Below are 7,251 nucleotides of genomic sequence, written 5' to 3'. Positions count from 1 at the left end.
AAATCATGGCTAATGATCCTCATGCTGCAGAAAACCTGAAGTAGAAGCCAGATATCTGGTTTTGGGAAAATAGCAGGGTCTCTGATAAATGCATGGTCTTCATGTGTCCATCTCCTCTGGTTTAGCAGCTACACTGTGAAAGTTAGGAGGGAAATACTAGCTTGAATACTCTCTGAACCTCTAGCTTTTCTTTTAAAAAAATGTCAAACATGGACAAATGTACTTCATTCCTGAATTTTATTTATTCTTTTTTTTTTCAGTGCTCTTCAGAACTGACACTTCTGGTAAATTTAGAGTTCTCTAATAAAACAAACAAAACCCAAAGCCCACCAAACACAGACACACACAAAAAAAACCCAACCAAAAAACCAAAAAAACCCCCCAAAAAACAACAAAACAACAATCAAACAATGGTATATGAGTTTTACATCCATCAAAAAAACTTGTATGGGGAGTGTCCCCTTGGTCAAGAAAAAAGACCATGATGTGTAGAAACTGGATAAAGAGAGGCTGAACTGTGACTGGAAAGAGAGCTTGTCTACAGCAGGCTGGGGATAATCCACCCCTGTGATGTGCAGTATATGGTACATTCTCTATGTTGAGGATAGAAAAGGTACTGAAAGTTTAGGCAAGTGAGGATAAAACCATAGAACTATATTTAAAATATATATCAAGGAATTATATTTATATGAGGGATGATTAAGAAAACCCAGCTGTTGAAAGAAGGTAGTTATGCATTTTATATAATCAGACATTACTTACATGACAGTCTGGTGAGAACAATAGCTAATTTTTCCCAAGGATGCTAATCTCCCCTGATAGTTATTGAAAGAAATTATTCACTGTGATAGATAAATTAAAAAATGATGCAAGCAGTCATCTGAAAATACCTCTTTTCATCTTTAATAACCTAATTCTTACTTCATTAAGCCAGCTGATTGGGTATTATTATGATTGACTACTTTATTAGAAGGACATACAACAGTAAGGGTTTCTGTATGTCACAAGAGGATGACGTCTTCAGCTGCTCAGTTAAGTACATGAGTGAGATGAAATGACAGTGAAGTATTTCCACAAGGAGATGTGATACGAAATTAGATTTGTTTAGGGCAATCTGATGGAGAAAATTGAATGTTGGGAGCTCCTTGAAAACTCTCTAAGCATTACTCAATGTGATTTGGGCTGCAAAATGCTAACAGCTATAAAGAATATTGGTTTTGACATCTCCTATAATACTGGTGAACATAAAGGAGGTGAGCAGTCTATGAGATCTGAGTGATTGTCACTAGCACTATCAGAGTTGCCATTTATTATGGAGTGTGTTCAACACTCACGGCTGGCAAATTATCAGCTGAAGTTTTGCCAGTGTAAGTCCTTATGCTTAGGATCACAGTTATTTGTAATTATGGAGGGATGACTACATGGTCCCTTGACTTGCTGCTTTCTGTCAGTAAGTGGATGTGCTACATTAAGTTGGTATTCCTGTACTCAGTAAATTTGTGCCTCATTAGGGCTACCCTTGAAAACATATTCATGGTCACATAAATAATGTATGCTAAAATAGGGGAGGCTATATAAACAGTGCTTGTGGATGTGCCTTCAGTTTCCTGCTTTAAACAGCTTTTGGACTCTTCATAAATGTTATGAATGTCAAGACAGGTATTTGGGGGAATCATTGAAGTATTTCACTTCCATGTATCTCAGATCTGCTATTTCATGGGGGCTAATTAATGTGCTTATGAAACAAAGATTTTGCTTTGTTTTGCTTTGTATAAGTCCTTAGAACTTCTCATGAGAAGGGAGGTGAAGGATCAGCTCTTGTTACTTATTAACTGTGTTTTTCTATTCCTGCAGTATAGGCCTTTAGCTGAATTTTCTCACCCTAATGAGTTCAGTCCAAATCACTTGGTCAAATCTTTCTGTCTTTATTCCCTTGCTTCCTTCTGACTTTGCCCGCTTCTCCTTGTCACCTTCTCCCAACATCCCACCTCCTTCCCCCTCCTCAACAAAGCAAACAGTTTACTGACTAAATATGAGTAGATGCAGTAAATTTTCAGGAGACTGCATCACAGGACCAAAGTGGGCAACAATTTGGATTTGCCCATACCATTTGTGGAGATTCAAAACCTGAGACTATGATTAAGTGATGTATTAGGGCAGAAAAACCTTGCCACTTGCTCCATCATAACAGGAAGGAAATTCTCTCTGATTAGACAAAACTTTCTTCTGTTAATCCTAATGTTGAGAGCAGTTTTTTGTATGTTTTGGAGCTAAAACCTTTGGTGATGAATACTTCTCCAAAATACTCTTTTTTTTTTCTCATCAGAAACTGCAGTATTAGTTAAACAGATTTTTACAAGATAAATGAATTCTTGAAATGATTGGCCACGAATCTTACTTTGCAGCTTATATAAGTGTGTAGTGAATGGGATGAGACTATGAGAAAAAAAAGGGGGAAGTTAAGACATTGTTCATATGTAAAATAAAAGCAAATTATGCAAGACCTTGAGTAGACATTTATAAATAGTTTTTAGATATTTTTAAGTGCTTTTCCTGAGCCTATTTCTTTTAACTATTGAGTATATTAGATATAATTAAAAGTAAATTGCCTCTAAGAGAACAGGAGTCATTTACTCAGGAGTACTCAAACACTTCTGCAAAACTCTTAGATGTTATTGTACCAGACTTCCAGTGGATATTCTTAATGCTTACGATATATGCAATACGCAAAAAAATATCCTTTCTATACAAAATAGTCAGTGGAAACTGCTGGGAGTGACATGTCCTTCTGTGGTGGTGTCAGTTTTGACTGTTTTCCAGACTGCCTTGCTGGGAGATGCTGACTGCTCTGTGTGACACACTTTGCAGTTTTGAAAAACTGTCTGAGAGGTGCTGTACAGAAAGTGGTGAGTTTACTCCCTGGATGGCTGAGCTGGTTATTTCTTCCTTGTTCCCAGTCCTCGCTGTCTTGGGACTGAGGAGCTAAACACTGATACATTCTGTGGCATACATAAGGAGTGGGATGCATGGAGGGAAATAAGGGATTTCAGGACATGCTGAGATCCTAGATTTCATCTTAGTCCAAAGTCCACTGATACACAGTAGGAGTGTCCAGTGTCTGTGATCAGACAGGAGTTATGGACAGAGGCTGAATGTGCAGCAAATGTTTCTTGAAGATAGTCTTGCAGGGGTGGGTGATGTTGGGGTAGTTTTATTTTAATGTGCCAGGTGCCTCAGGGCAGCACTGGCAGTGAAGTGTTCCATTTTACCAAAAGATGAAGCAGCAATAATACAGGCTCCTCCTCTGTGTTCCCTTCATGGTGTGCCTGACTTCTCACTGGGAGCAGCAGAACTTCAGTGACCGTGCTAACTCAAACACGGGCCTCACGTTGACATGTGAAATAATCCTGGTCGTAGTGGGGAAACCTGTTTAGCCAGGAGGATATGAAAACATTAGGTAATTTGCCAAGGTTCTGATAGCTTTGTTTTGTTCTGGGTTTTGGTGTGTTGTTTTGTTTCTAGAGTTTTCACAGGGTTTTTACACTTTTCACAGAGGTACGAGGAAGAAATTTCTTAAGAGGAAGAAGTTTTCAATTTTTTGAAAAGGGTCCTAAACTGTATAAAACCACTTCGTGTTGGCATGATGAAAGTTCACTGTTATCACACAAGAACAAATATTGCAGAGATTTTGCATGGTCTAGAAAAACAAAACAGACTGCAGGGTCATAAAAAAAAGATCACTTAACAGCAGAAGTGTGGAAATTTGGCCACTTAAATGTCTGAACTGGTGTGGATGGGAAAAGTTTGCCAAGTGGCAAAATACTGGGAGGAGAGGGGTGGTTTTTTTCTGTCATACAATTAGGCAGTTGTATTTTTCCTCAGCAGTTTATCTCAGGTCTGTATCACTTGCCTAGAAGGCTAAGGCCATATCAAAGGCATTTGTGAATTGCAACATAAAACTTGTTAGTTACTAATTTATATATTTTATATGTGTGTATATAGCACATATATATAAGTACAAAATTAGAAACTAACTGATTTTTCCCAGTGTAAACCACAAGTGCATTTCTGAAGAAAGGGGAACAAAAAGAAACAGCAGCCTCAGTGCTGAGCTGTCCAGACAAAGTGGAAAATAATGAGGAGCCCTGAGAGCTCACCTAGAACGAGGCACCTAGTCCAGTTACACCCCTTCATTTTACAGGAAGAAATGCATGGCAGTGTGTTGACTGTGTGACCTGCCACTGAGTTATCATTTGACCTGGAAAGAAGGAAACCTCTTAAGCTCTTCCCTGGCTTAATTCTGTTCTAAGCCCATGACTCCTGTATCCCAGATACATGCCCTCATCATCAGATTTGCTTAAGCTAGGGAGGTCATCTTTAATACGCCAGTTGAAAAGCAAAATAGTTTATTGAATGATGATTTCAGTTGATGTTTAATCCCCAAGGTCTTACATTTCTGGACAGTAATCATCTGGCTCGAGTGTCAAATCTCCTTGGCCCACTTTAATTTTTTGTTCTTGTTCCTATAACCTAAAACCACTTCAGACTGATGGTTATGACAAGCTTGTTCAGTGGTGAAAAACTCAAGCTAGTGACCATGTTTCCAGTAAGGGAGGGGACTTGAAACAGGTTTTTTTGGAGCCGAGTGCTCCAACCCGCAGGCTTTTGTTTAAAACAGGACTGAGCACATGTGCAGCCTGTTCTCCAGTTGCTTTGTCCCAGGCCTTACACAATTGCCATGTAATGTGGGAGGTACGCTTTCACAAGCAGTACAGGGAACAGTATGAAAATGCTGCTGGACATTTGAGCAGCACTGCTCTTTCATGTGTGACTCTTGGCAGAAATTTAAGAGGCCACAGATTCAGGCACCACTGTGGTTAATGATTAGCACTCATTCTCTGTAAATCTTGCCTTAAATCAAAACCCAGGAGGAATCTGAAATAGCTGGTAGAGGGGACCTCAGTTACAGTGACCCCTTTTGTGCCATTATGCTCTGATTTGCGTGGGTTTTTTTGCTTTTAGATACATTAAATATCCTTTCCTGTTTGAGAATATTTTGTTTTTTCCTGTGTTAATAGAGAAATTCTTACTTGAAAGCAATATCTTGATTGTGTGGGAGAATGATTAAAACATTTAAAGAAAGGAATAAAAACCTCTCTTAGAAGAGTGTTCTTAATGCCTGAATGCTTTATGCTTGAGGAAAGACAGCTGCTGCATCCTTTTGTACATTGTGGACAGGTTCCAAGTGTGTGTACACATGGTCACACAGACAGACGTACAAGAATTATTAGCTTACATTTCCACATTAAGAGTAAGCCAGGCACAATAATGACCAGTACTGAACTAGCTGTTACAGATCTGGTCATGATAGATGGAACAGGTCTATCAGATCAAGTTCTTGTATCAGCTACTGTCCCTGCAAAAGGGGAGGTAATCATTATGACACTGATTTGTCTCTTGGACTCCACTAGCTCCACTAGCTTTAATGGGAAATCAGTGTGAATAAACTGATAATCAGAATAAACTCATAATCAGTGTGAATAAACTGATAATCAGAATAAACATGAGATCAGATTAATCTGCTTGATCTGATCTTATGATTTAAGCAGGCATCTGGAAAAAAAAGGCTAATGTCACTTTGGCCAATTAATGAACACACATCTCATTTTAAACAGTAAGTTAATCAATAAGAATTAAACAGAATCTTGTCTGATATTTTACTTTGTCAACTGTAACACACTTTAAAACCCCCACATTGAACTCCTGCTTACTCTGTGTCAGCAAAATCTTAACAGCACAGGACAGATTAGTCTTCCTTTAACTTTCTTACAAGGCTAAATCAGCTGTATGGATAAGGACACAGGTCAGAAATAAGGTAAAGTCATAATTACGTACAATTTTTTTCTTAAAAAATTTGCCTGCTGCTGTCCTCATACAAGGTGATGCTCATAGTTATTTTCTCTATGGTATACACACCTTCAGAAAACATCACTAAGGACAATTTTTTTCCCTCTGTGTTGCCTTGCTTATAAGTTTCACTTGAAGAAAAAGGCTGTCCTAGTCCTTAATTATTCTAGGTACCGGAAGTCTTGGTCAGAGACTATTCTGAGTCACAGTTTCAGCTGTCAGTGCCTTTTCTTCTTTATCACTGGGATCTCCAGGTTTTCAGAAAATGGCATGTTCTGAAATGTCATTGTATCACAAAATCTCATCTACTCTGCTGAAAAGAGCCGCTTGCAACCTAAATATACTTGCTAAAAGAAACTAATTCTCTTAAGAGCTTTTCTTAAAAATTTTATTTTTCTTACAGATGCTCACCTGTTTGACAATGCCTAAATCTGCTTTTTCTTCTATATGTAAATGATGATCTGTGGAAAAATAATCCTACATGCATAGAACTAATGTTATTAAATGTTCTACAGCTCCCCTGGAAGCACTTACAATCTGAAATTCTGAAAAACGCCTTTCGAGTCAAAAGCAAGAACTGTACAAAGTTGCAATCCCCCTTTGCTCATAGAAACTCGAATAGGATTTCAACATATCTTTTAATAATAAAACTTTTGTGGAACTTTAAAATAATAATAATAATAATTTTCTCTCAAAAAAAATCTGAAATGTACTCTTGTACAAAATTGTGATCGCTTTTATTAGTATTCCTCAGAGTCAAAAATTTACTCGGTCTGTGTGACTTAATTAAGAGTCCACAGAAACCTCTCCAGCATATGATCAGACTTAAATCATAACTGTAAACAGCATTACTACTATAAGAGAGTAGTTTTTTATATTAGTTTAATTTCATGAAGTTTGTTTTGGTTCCTGAACAGGAACTCTCACAGGTGCTTCTGTATTTTGGGTTTATCTACCTGAATGTGTTTGAAATTTCAACCCTTCTGGTACAGCGATGCCTCATACAAGATCCTTGGGATTTTGGGGCAAGGATACACGAAAATGAGAGAAATTCATCTCATTGTTTGTATCTATGTATGAAGTACCTTTTTGTTCACGAAGGGGGTAGCAAGGGCAGGACTGAGAACTCCAGCTCAGTGAGGCCGCTACTTCGTGCCCCACATGAATTCCAGCAGAGAACATCGGGTCCAGGCGCAAAGCGTGGCAGTGGCTAAGCTGGATGCTGTAAAATGGAGCTTAAAACCGGCAAGGGTGAAGCGAAAAGCAGAGGCGATGGCCGTGTGCGAGTGCAGGGCCCGAGGCCCTCGGCAGCCGGGGCGGGCCCGCCCGGGCCGCAGAGCGAGG

The 7,251-nt window shown here is 38.7% G+C and overlaps 1 long non-coding RNA gene across 1 annotated transcript; it reads right to left on the bottom strand.

Annotated features, from left to right (window-relative positions):
• Window positions 1-220: 220 nt before the first annotated feature.
• On the bottom strand, window positions 221-7,182 carry LOC109144939. The gene is made up of 2 exons (XR_002046001.3): window positions 6,993-7,182; window positions 221-3,426 (listed from the first exon to the last, which is right to left on the bottom strand). It is a non-coding gene; the product is annotated as an uncharacterized LOC109144939 (long non-coding RNA).
• Window positions 7,183-7,251: the final 69 nt, after the last annotated feature.

This window comes from Corvus cornix, chromosome 4, assembly GCF_000738735.6.
Source record: "Corvus cornix cornix isolate S_Up_H32 chromosome 4, ASM73873v5, whole genome shotgun sequence".
In the NCBI taxonomy this organism is placed as follows: Eukaryota; Metazoa; Chordata; class Aves; order Passeriformes; family Corvidae; genus Corvus; species Corvus cornix.
This window is presented reverse-complemented; position numbering and strand designations above follow the sequence as displayed.